The 10,591-nt window shown below is 47.1% G+C and overlaps 1 pseudogene; it reads left to right on the top strand.

Moving 5' to 3' along the window:
* The first annotated feature begins 7,510 nt into the window (after positions 1 to 7,510).
* On the top strand, positions 7,511 to 7,629 carry LOC111736002 (annotated as a pseudogene).
* Positions 7,630 to 10,591: the final 2,962 nt, after the last annotated feature.

The following is a 10,591-nucleotide window of genomic DNA, read 5'->3' as shown; positions in this document are numbered from 1 at the left end:
TCTCTTTGGGAATTGTTATTGGTACTTATTTCTGAGCCACACAGTGGAATTGCATGTGGTGCTTTGTCCTAATTTCAGTGTCCTGGAGTCTCGTTCTGTTTCGGGATTTGCGATGATCCCACAGTTAGACGGAGGGAATCCGGTGGGGGAGGGCATGGCTCGGTTGCAGAAATTTCTTCATAGGCTGAAGCTCTTCCAGGATTCATCTCCATCTGATCAGTAGATTGAAATTGGATTTATAGCTATTGTTACGAGGCACTGGACTTTCTCTCATTCGTTTAGTTATTCATTCAATCATTTATTTACTCAACATTTATTTAGTACTTATCATGTGCCAAGCCCTGTGTTAGTCACTGTGGATACTGAAGTGATGAAAAACCTTTGTTTTCTTAAGAAGCTCTTTGGCCTCAGACAAAGAGATAAATCGTTATAACATCGTGATACATACTATAATAATCATCTGCATAAGGCACAAGGCAGGTTCCAGAGAGGGAGGGTCCATTCTGCTTAGCAGATGGGGTCAGGGACATCTTTACTGACGATGTGACACTTGAGTTGTGTTTTGAGGGAGACCAGATGGATAGGTGGCATTAAGGAAGGTGTTGGAAGACATCCTCAGGCAAAGGTTTGGAAAATGGAAAAGCCTGGGGTGGGGCCATGCAGGAGCTGGTCTGTGTCGGGGAACTGTGGTTGGATGGCAGGGTCAGAGCACGTGTGTGGGACAGTGGCAGGATGGAGAGGGGAGTGGGGACAGACCTTCGAGGACAATCCTGTCCTCAGCTCAGAGCCACTCTTGTGTTCTCGACACTGTTTAGCTCAACCTCATGTATTTAATGTGGAGTGTTTGGCGTAAAGGAGGTTTTATATAAAAGGAGAGCCAGATTTAAAAAATCATTATAAAAGATTTGAACGTACTCAAAAGTTGAGATGTAGTACAATGAATTCTTACATATGCATTATTCAGATTCAACAATTATCATGTTTTTGCCACATTTGTTCTATTCTTTTTTAAACTTTTTTCCCAGCTGAAAGACTTGAAAGTAAACTTCTGTATCATGGCATTTATATACATTATTATGTATTTCTAAAAAAATGATCCTTTTCTTATGTAATCACAATGCTATAAGCACATCTGACTAAATTAACACTATTTTCTTCATATTATCTAATATATAGTTTATATTCAAAATATCCCTTGTACCTCAAAAGTATTTTTTAGGAGTTGGGTTGTTTGACTCGGGATCCAGGCAAGGTGGGTGGGGAGGATTTTAATCTGAATGGATTGGATAGATGCATCGATAGGGATGAGGTGCTGCGTAGGCCATAGGGTGGCATCAGTCGTTGCCACCCCCTGGTACTCAGGCCCTTGCCTAATTTCTTCCATATGAGTGAGTGGGACCTGTGACTTCCTTCTAATCAATGGGATATGGCAAAGGTGAAGGGATGTTACTTCTGCGAATAGATTATGGACGATTCTGACCTCTGTCACGCCTGCAAACTCTCTCTCTTGCTGGCTTTGATGCAGCCAGTTGCCACATTGTGACCTGCGCTGTGGAGACACCCACGTGGCAGGGAACTGAAGGTGGCTTCCAGCCAACATCCAGGAGGCAGCCAAATCCTGTCACAACCAGAGCCCTATGAGATGAGACCCCAGGCCCAGTAGATACTTTGCGTGTAGTCTCCTGACATCCTGAAGCATAAGACCTAAGTGGTGTCCAGATCCTTGGCCTCCAGAAACTGAGATAATAAACGTGTATTGTTTTAAATGGCTAAGTTTGTGGTAATTTTATGCAGCAGTAGATAACTGACACAGACGAATGTAGCTGCTAGTAACAGAAAACCCAACTACCAGTGGCTTAAAGTATAAGGAGCTTATTTGGGTAACAGGGAATTAGGTAGTTAGTTACAGGGCTGTTTCAGCAACTCCGTGATGTCATTGGACCCAGATCTTTCTATCTTTCCGCTCTGTCACTCTGTGTGTTGGCTGATGTCTCCTCTCATGATCGGAATATGGTTGCTTCAGCTTTGAGCGTCACGTCCTTGCCCCAGTGACCCAGCAGTCAGGGAGAGGATCTCTCTCTCTCAATTGTTAAGGAGAAATTGCTTTTCCAGGAGCACCTGTAGACTTTCCTGAGCATCTTATTTTCCATAACCAGGTTGAATGCCCATACCTGGCCTGTACCTGGAAAAGGGAAGTAAGATTGCATGACTCATTTGGACCAATCAATCATGGTTCATCTCCTGAGCGGGTCACTTGCCACCTGAATGAAACCGATGTATTATTAACAAGGGGGAGGGGAGGGATGGCGCCTCTGCAGGCCATCGTTGGTATCTGTCAGAACAACACTGAATGTCAACAGGGGCTACGCATGACCTTTTCTACACATCGAACTTGCATAGCAGGCTTCTTCTCTCAGCCTGGCAGGAGCCAGCAGGAACTTCCTCCTGCTCTGGCTGACAGCGCAGTCCCCATGGAGCTCACCGCATTGTACTATGATGGATCTGACGATAGCAGACGTCCCAGAGTCAGGGCTGAGACCCTGTTAAACAGATTTTTTCTAACTCAAAAAAAAAAAAATGCATATGCAGAAAAAATGTACATGCATCACAATGTAAGGAGTCAGTAGGTGTCAAAATCTGATTCTGTCGTTATCTGCAGTGTTAATTGGGAAGATATAAGATATCCACTGTGAGTTTCAGTTGCTTTACCTATGAAATGGGGATAATAATATCTACCTCAGGGTTATTACGAGGATTAAATAAGAAGATACGGGTTAAGTGCCTAGCACAGTGCCTGTTGCATAGTGACTGCTTCCTATAGCAGTTACTTCCTGTATCAGTCAGGTGTCTGCTGAAATAATGGTGAGTAATAAATAAACCTAAACTCACTGGCATACAGCAACAAGCATTTGCTTCTCTGGCTCTGGTTCTTCTAGGCCATTCTGGGCTTGGGTGAGCTTGGCTCCAGGTTCATGTTTGCTTCAACCGTCTCTGTTCTGGGACCAGCATCTCCCCAGGGCATGGTCCTTTTCCAGCAAGGATGGAGCACAAGAAGCCAAGCCAAACCACACAAGGCCTCTTTCTTTGCCCCATCTTTGCTTTGTCTGTCAGCTCTATTCTTTCAGTCTGGCTTTGTCCCCATGATGAGATACATAGTTGCTGATGCTTCTTCCCTCACAGAGATCAACCTTGCTACCAGAGAGGGATGGAGATTAATTTTTTTCTGCCCCAGTATCTCAGGGAAGGGCTCTGATTAGCTCAGCATAAGTCAGAAGCCTAGCTCTAGGCCAGTCCTCTGAGGCCAGGGTGCTGGGATCCTACAACTGGCCCAAACTGAGTTGGGCTTCATCTGGAGCTGACACCCGGTGGCCAGGAGCACAGAGGCTGAGGGACATGGTGGCTCTAATGGTCGGGCAGGGTGGAAGGATCCTCTAGAAGGTAGCTGAGATTCTAGAATAAGGGGGAAAGGCCTTCGAGATAAAATAATTTATACCCACCCACGATCTCTTGAAGTCCCCAAGGTCAAGAATGTATTGTTGAGAAGTGGCAGGACTGTTTATTTGTTTATTAGAGCAGTTTTAGGCTCACAGCAAAACCGTAGGGAGGGTAGGTACGGAGATCTCCCATCTACCCACTGCCCCCTGCCGCGCCCGTGCAGCCTGCCCGCGGTTATCAGCGTCTCCACTGGGACAAGCAGTGAACCTACCTTGACACATCATAATCACCCAAAGTCCATAGTTTACATTGGAGTTCACTCTTGGTGTGTATTTTATGGGTTCGGAGAACACATGGCAGGACTGTTTTTATTTTTTGACTTGACAGCGGTGCCCATTTGATTTTTTAAAAAACTGGTTTTTCTTCTACAGCTGGGGTTTAGGTTTTCTAAAGGACCGTGCAAATATTTTAACCAGGGGGCTCCTGGGGCCTTTAATTGGAACCCATTGATTTGGAAATGCAGGCCTGAAAAGCCACTCTTCCTGTTGCTAGTAACTCTTTCTTTTCCTTCTTTCCAGGTGGGACAATTCCCATTTTTTTCAGGAACACATCCTGTGTGTGGTTTCATATCACGGCTCAGTCCAGACAATGGTGACCGTCTCAATGGGATGGGGGCAGGATGGACTTTTAAGCAAATTCAGTCCTGACGAGATTTAGCTGGGAAGAGATGGGAATGTCCATTTGTTTATTGCCAAAGAGTGTGTGACACCTTCTTTATCCGAATGGGCAGAAACTCCTTCAAAGTGCTCTTTGGGGGAGGGGCCCAGCTCAGGCCCCAGCCGGGCCCGACTTGTTCAACTGGAGCAGCTAAGAAAGCAGGAGCTTGGAAGCAGACGTCCTGCTGGACGGCAGGACATAGTGGACACAGGGCCTGGGAGGATGTCCACGAGACCAGTGAGTCTCAGATGCACAATAGAATCCTTGAGGAAGTTTATAAAAATTTAGTGCCCAGACTGAACCCCATTTCAGTTATGTTAGACTATCTAGGAGGGTCAGTAGCTTTTAAAACTCCAGAGGTGATTTTGGTGGACAGCCAAGTTTGGGGACCAATGGTCATTCTGCTCCAGAGCTCTGCAAAGTTTTTTTGATAAAAGTCCAGATAGTAAATATTTTTGGCGTTGCAGGCCACGGGGCCTCTGTTGCAACCACTCAGCTCTGCTGTTGTGACAGAAACAGCCATAGACAATGTGTAAATAAATGAGCGAGGCTGGCTTCTAATAAAACTTTCTTTACAAAAAACGGCGTGGGCCAGATTTGACCCACAGGCCCTCGTTTGCTGATTTCCACTCTAGACCCCACTGTGCAGTTTGGGCCGCAAGCCTCAGCTGGGATCTTGTTGGAAATGCTAACCTTTGGGCCCCATCCGATACCTACTAGAGCAGCATCTACTTTTTCACAAGATTCTCCAAGTGATTCACATGCACATTGAAGTTTAAAAAGCACTAATCTGAGACCAGTGGTTCTCAAAGTGTGGCTCCTGGATCAGCATCATCAGTATCCCAGGGGGGAACTTGTTAGAAATGCAGCCCCGCCTCAGATCTGCTGGATCCGAAAATCAGGGGGGATGGTTTCCGATGTATCCTAAAGGTTGAGAGTTCCTGATATGGACAAGTGGTTCTCAAACAGTAGCTTCTTTCATGAGATTTAAATGACCCCCGGGCTCAGGCCTCACCCCAGACCAATTAAAATCACAATTTCTGGGATAGGGACCGGGCATCAGCATTAAAAAAAAAAAAATTCTCCAAGCAATTCCAAGGCACAGGCAAGCTTGAGAAGCAGTGCTTTAGATAGAATGGGGATCTTGAGAGTGTGGCTCTGGGCCCTGGGTGGTGCTTTTGTGCAGCAGGCAGTGTTGGGAAGGCCCACCTGGCAAGCAGGTGTGTGGTGACACTGTTGATTGATGGACTCAGAGAAGCTATGTGCTTCATTACATGCCGGGCCCTTTCTCAGCCCCAAGGAGGAAATCTTTATCAGCCAGAGCAGTGACTAGTTAAGGCATGCAATCCAGTCTTGGCTCATGGAACTGAGAGGAAGTCTGTTGTTGTTTTGGAAAGCTTAAAAAAAACCCAAAAAACTAACTATCTATCTATCTATCTATCTATCTATCTATCTATCTATCTATCTATCTATCTATACATGGTAGGCACAGCTTTTTTGCTGGCTGTGATGTGTGATGCCTGGACGTTCTGCAGCCTTCTTGGGCCTATTAGGCATGATGAAGATCACAGAGCAGAAAGCAAGCAAGCACCTGGGTCCTTGAAGGTAGGATTGAGCCACTATATTTGCCAACCCTGGACTTCTTTGGGCTTCTTGTTATGTGAGATAATAAATTCCTTATCCTCTAAACCACTTTTAGTTAGATCTTCTATTACCTGTAGCCCAGAGCACCCTAATAGACTGGGGGGGACTAATCACTGATTCACAATGTCAAAACCATGGAGGTTTGTCTGCAGGTGTGACATAGCTGTCTATGGGTGGGGCAGGGCAGCAGAACTAACATTTATTGAACACCTACCTTGGGCCAATGACTTTTCCTTCTGTGATCCATGTAATACTCATACAAATCCTGCAATAGAGGTTTATTGCCTTCATTTTACAGGTTGGGGATGGAGAGCTGGCAGTTTAATTCAAGCGAAATAGTTCAGGATTCAAGCCCAGGTCTTTCTAATTCCAAAGTCTGTCCTTGATCTGTGGACATACAGGAAGCTGCTCTCTTTTAATAAGACTGCAGGAGTTTGAACTGGGGCTCCCAGGCCCAGAGAGCCCCGGCTGGTAGGCAAGGCCCCCCAAAGCATTTGGTTACAGGAAGCAATGCTAGAATAGAGCTATCATAGGTGGAATGTAGGTAGGAACCTCTCTTGGAAACAAGGCAAAACTCTAGTTGTAGAAGTGAGGCATAGGAAAGGTCAGGCTAGGAGCATGCGCTGTATCTTTAAAGAAGGCTTGTGCCTGCTGGCACCCTGGACATCTTATTCAAATGCATATTATGATTCGTTAGGTCAGGGGTGGGGCCCTTAGATTCTGCTTTTCTCACAAGCTCCCAGCAGATGCTGGTGCTGTGAGTCAGGGAGTCCCACTTTGAGTGTCTAGTGTTTAGATCCAAGGCTCAGCCCTCACTCTGTCTTATGTGAGAGTGGGGCCAAGCCCACAGCAGGGGCGGGGTTGCTAAATAACCTTGGTTGTGGGGATCGGGGCCCAGGTGGGACCTGACTGCGGGGCTATAGGGTAAATCCGATGCCACTGTCAAAATGGATCCTGGAATTCCTGTCAGGGAATCAGCTTCCATCCAGTTCCACCATCTCAGCCAGGGGAGCAGCGACCTGAGAAGGAAACTCAGAAAAGGGGTTTTTGAGGAAGATTTCAGAAGTAGCATTTGTCTTGGGGACAGCGTGATGTGGTGAATCTTGGATGGGTTTTGGAGTCTTTCATTCATCCGCTCACCCACCCACCCACCCATGCATGTGTGCGTCCCAGCGGGCATCTGTTTATGCAGCAGCCATGCACCAGAATTGTTCTAGGTCTCCTTCTGGCTCTGTCCTTGGGCAGACGACTCTGTTTTCTGATTGTTAATTTCGTCATCTGTAAAATGGGGGTAAATGTGACAGTCACCTCACAGGCCTGTTGTAAGGATCAGATAAGACAATCTAAAAGGAATGCTCTTTAGACCTTGAAAAGGCACCATGGTTGTGGGGCCAGGTTCTGCGTGTTTTCTCATTCACCGCGTCCTTCCTCACTGGGGGCTTTGGAGGCAGCACTGGTGTGAGAAGCTCTTTGAACTTCTGACTTGTGACTGGGACAGGAAAATATATTGCCACCTGCCACAGTGCATCCCCCTCCCTCCCAGGCTGCTGAAGGGGGTTCTGTCTTGGTTAGGTCGATTCCCGGGCCCTTGTGCAGGGCCGAGATAATGAGTCAGAAACAGTTGCTCAGGTCGCTCAGGCTGGCTGGATTGATTTATGTTGGGAAGAGAAGGAAACGCAGAGAGATACAGCTCCAAGCAAAAAGAATGCATCTGGTCTACGGCCATGCCACCCTGAACAAGCCCGATCCCGTCTGATCTTGGAAGCCAAGCAGGGTCGGGCCTGGTTAGTATTTGGATGGGAGACCACCTAGGAAGACCAGGTGCTGTAGGTGTAAAAAATAAAAAAATAAGGGATTGTAAGCTGACAAGGTCCTTGCAGTCTGTGAGGTCAACCAAGGGTTGCCTCGCCTAAAAAAAAAAAAGAATAAATCTGAAAATTGAGAGAAGGAGAAGAAAGACAAGAGTTAAAGGGGACTGCGATCGGGGAAGAGTTTGGGGAGGTTTGGAGAGAGGCAGAAGAGGATTTTTGAGGGGGGCGTTCATGGCAGACGTTCAGAGAGTTGGAGAAAGAGGATTGTGAGATGTTTGTTGTATGTTTCAAATAGAATACCCTTTAGAAGTTTTGTGAGAGGCCAAGTAAGGACTGGCGTCGCTTCTCAAAAGAAAAAAAAAAACTGTAGAGACTATTAGTTTAGAATATAATACTTCATATACATATATGGGCGAGGGAAGGAAGGAGGGAGAGAGATATTGAGATTTCAGGTTCTCCCCAGGAAAGTAGCTTTATACGTAAAGTAGCCCTCGTCAGGGAGACACTACGGCACCACATGCATGGCAGCCAGTTCAATTTTGTCACTACCTGGCGGTGTTAGCTTCTTTAGTTCTCGTTCCCTGCTTTGTGAATTGGCATCGTTATCTGCCATGCCTTCCTGACGAGGGCTCTGCGAGGGATACAGCAGAACCCGGCAGTAAATCACTGGGGAGCAATGAAATGAACTGCCCATGGGTGGAGCGTAATTAAGGAGGAGACTGGGTTTAAAGTGCAGGCATCCACAGAGGACTCCCCTGTAGTCACCGCCTCCCCTACAGTCACTGCCTCCCTGCCTTCTTTCTTCCTATAGCATCCAGGCTTCGTTGGGGTAATGGGTACCCAGGTAACCCAGGGGGCCCTCCCCAGCTGGGGGACGGGCAGTGCGTGCTGATCCGTGTAGGCCGAATGCAGTAATCACCTTTTCTAGGAGGCCAGCGATGGGTTGAGGCTTAGACATGTGAGGCGCACTGGCCAGCGAGGCTGCTGGGAAAATTTTTCTTATCCTTAAAAATGGGCAGAGGGTGGAGACTTGCTCCTTCCTGTCTTTGGACATTGTCACATGAAGATATGATGCTTTGGGCCAGGGCAGCCATTTTGCAAGCATGGTGGGAAATCCAAGAGAATCACAGAGAAACGAGCTGGACCTCTTGTGTCATGGAGCTGCTAATTTATACAACCTGGGAACAGTTTGCTTCCGTACTTCTTGTGCTGCAGAATAAGAAAGGCCCCACTTATAGTTAGGCATCCGTTACTGTGCTCATCCATCATTTATTCACTAGTTCATCTGTTTGGCAGCTGTCTGTTGAGGTCCCACCGTGTCTCAGTACCCTTAAAGGCACTGGGGACAAGGCAGTGACAGCCCAGCCCCACAAAGCTTACTCTCATGGTGTGAGAAGCAGACAATTGTCAAATTATAGAGAATTTCTTACGGGGATGAGAGCCATGGAGAAAAATAGAGGAGGAGAGTGTATACCCCTTAGGGTCACCGTGGGAGTGAGGGAGAGCAGGTTAACGGTGGGTAGTTTGCTGTGCTACTCTTGGTAAGACTCTCTGAGTTTGCACCCCAGCTTCTCATGTGACTTGGAGCCTCAGTTTCCTCGTCTGTCAAATGGGTGCATTAATGACACCTACGTTGTGGGATTGTTAGGATTTGTGAGATAACACAGGTGAACCTCTTAGCATAGTGTCTGGTGCATAGTGAAGTTTCAGTTAATATTTGACATTGTTATTATTGTTATTATTTCAAGTTACAAGTTACAAGACTCCATCCCGGACACACCCAGACCCTTGAGGAATGAGCAGTATGAACGAGGAAAGGGAACCCAGGAGTCTTAACACCCTGCCCCTCCCCTCCGATTTCCCCCTGGCCCGAATTCCTTTCCTGTCATGCGAGGCTCTCAGGCCTCTAGTGCTCAGGGCTAACCATTTTGCAGTAGAACGAGGAGCCGGGGATTGCAGCCTGTTGCCTCTTTCTGTGTCAGCCCCGGCTATTTCTGTAGAAGTCATAAGCTGACTCCATGTCAGAGATACAGATCATCTGCTCCCCATTTTACAGGTGCAGAAACTGAGACCTCAGACCCAGGTGAAAGAAGAGCCCAATTGTCTAACTCCGCGCTGCTAGTTGGTTAACCCAGCACCCCCTCTCAACATTTCTCCCGTGATGATTAATCTAGAGTATAGCTAGGTGTGTCTGTGTTTATGGGATCCCATTTTAGCCAGTGAGGTGTAAGTGGACATCAGCTGGGCACGGGGACAGGGCTTCTAAGAAAGCTTTTGTTTTACTGGTGAATGGGATAGAAAGACTTGTCTTCCCTCTCCTCCGCTTTTCATCCTGCCTGGAATGTGGGCCCGATACCTGGAGCTGTAGCAGCCATGTCATAACCATGAGGGAAGGACTAAAGAATTGTAAGAACATCGCCCTGACATCTTGAGATACCGAATTGACTCTGGCAGCCCCTCGTTTGTTTGTTTGTTAGCCAATGTTCTATTATGGGCAGCAGAAAATATTCCTAACTTAAAGAGCCTGTTTGCCTTTCCTTTGGTGAGCTCCATCTTATGGGTGAGGCCTTCGGACAGGAGGGCGGGTGCGAGGAAACACTGGCTTCTCACACAGAGCACTAATCTTTTGATGGAGCCAGTTTTAGAAGCGGCTTTCAGTTCTCACTAGCCTCGGGGGCCTCATTCCAGCCTATGACTTAGGGCTGAAAGCTGTTACCAGTTAATAATACAGGCGGCTGCAAGATAATGTTTGCGGGTGCTCCTTGCTGAGCAGTGGTCTACGAAGACACAGTATTATGATTATTAACCCTCGCCTGGCTCCCTGAGCCTCCAGGAGCCCATGAGAGTGAACCATTTCCCTCGTCAGAGAGACAGCCAGAGGAACGTAATTTTGATTTAGTTCCTGGTCTCTCTGAAATGCGCCCGTACGGTGCTCAGAGGAGGCTGAGGAGAGAGAGTGAAGAGAGAATGCCTCTCATGGATGA

Source organism: Pteropus vampyrus, unplaced genomic scaffold (assembly GCF_000151845.1).
Source record: "Pteropus vampyrus isolate Shadow unplaced genomic scaffold, Pvam_2.0 Scaffold16, whole genome shotgun sequence".
NCBI lineage: Eukaryota > Metazoa > Chordata > Mammalia > Chiroptera > Pteropodidae > Pteropus > Pteropus vampyrus.
Note: the sequence above shows the minus strand (reverse complement) of the source record. Positions and strands in the feature narration are given on the sequence as shown.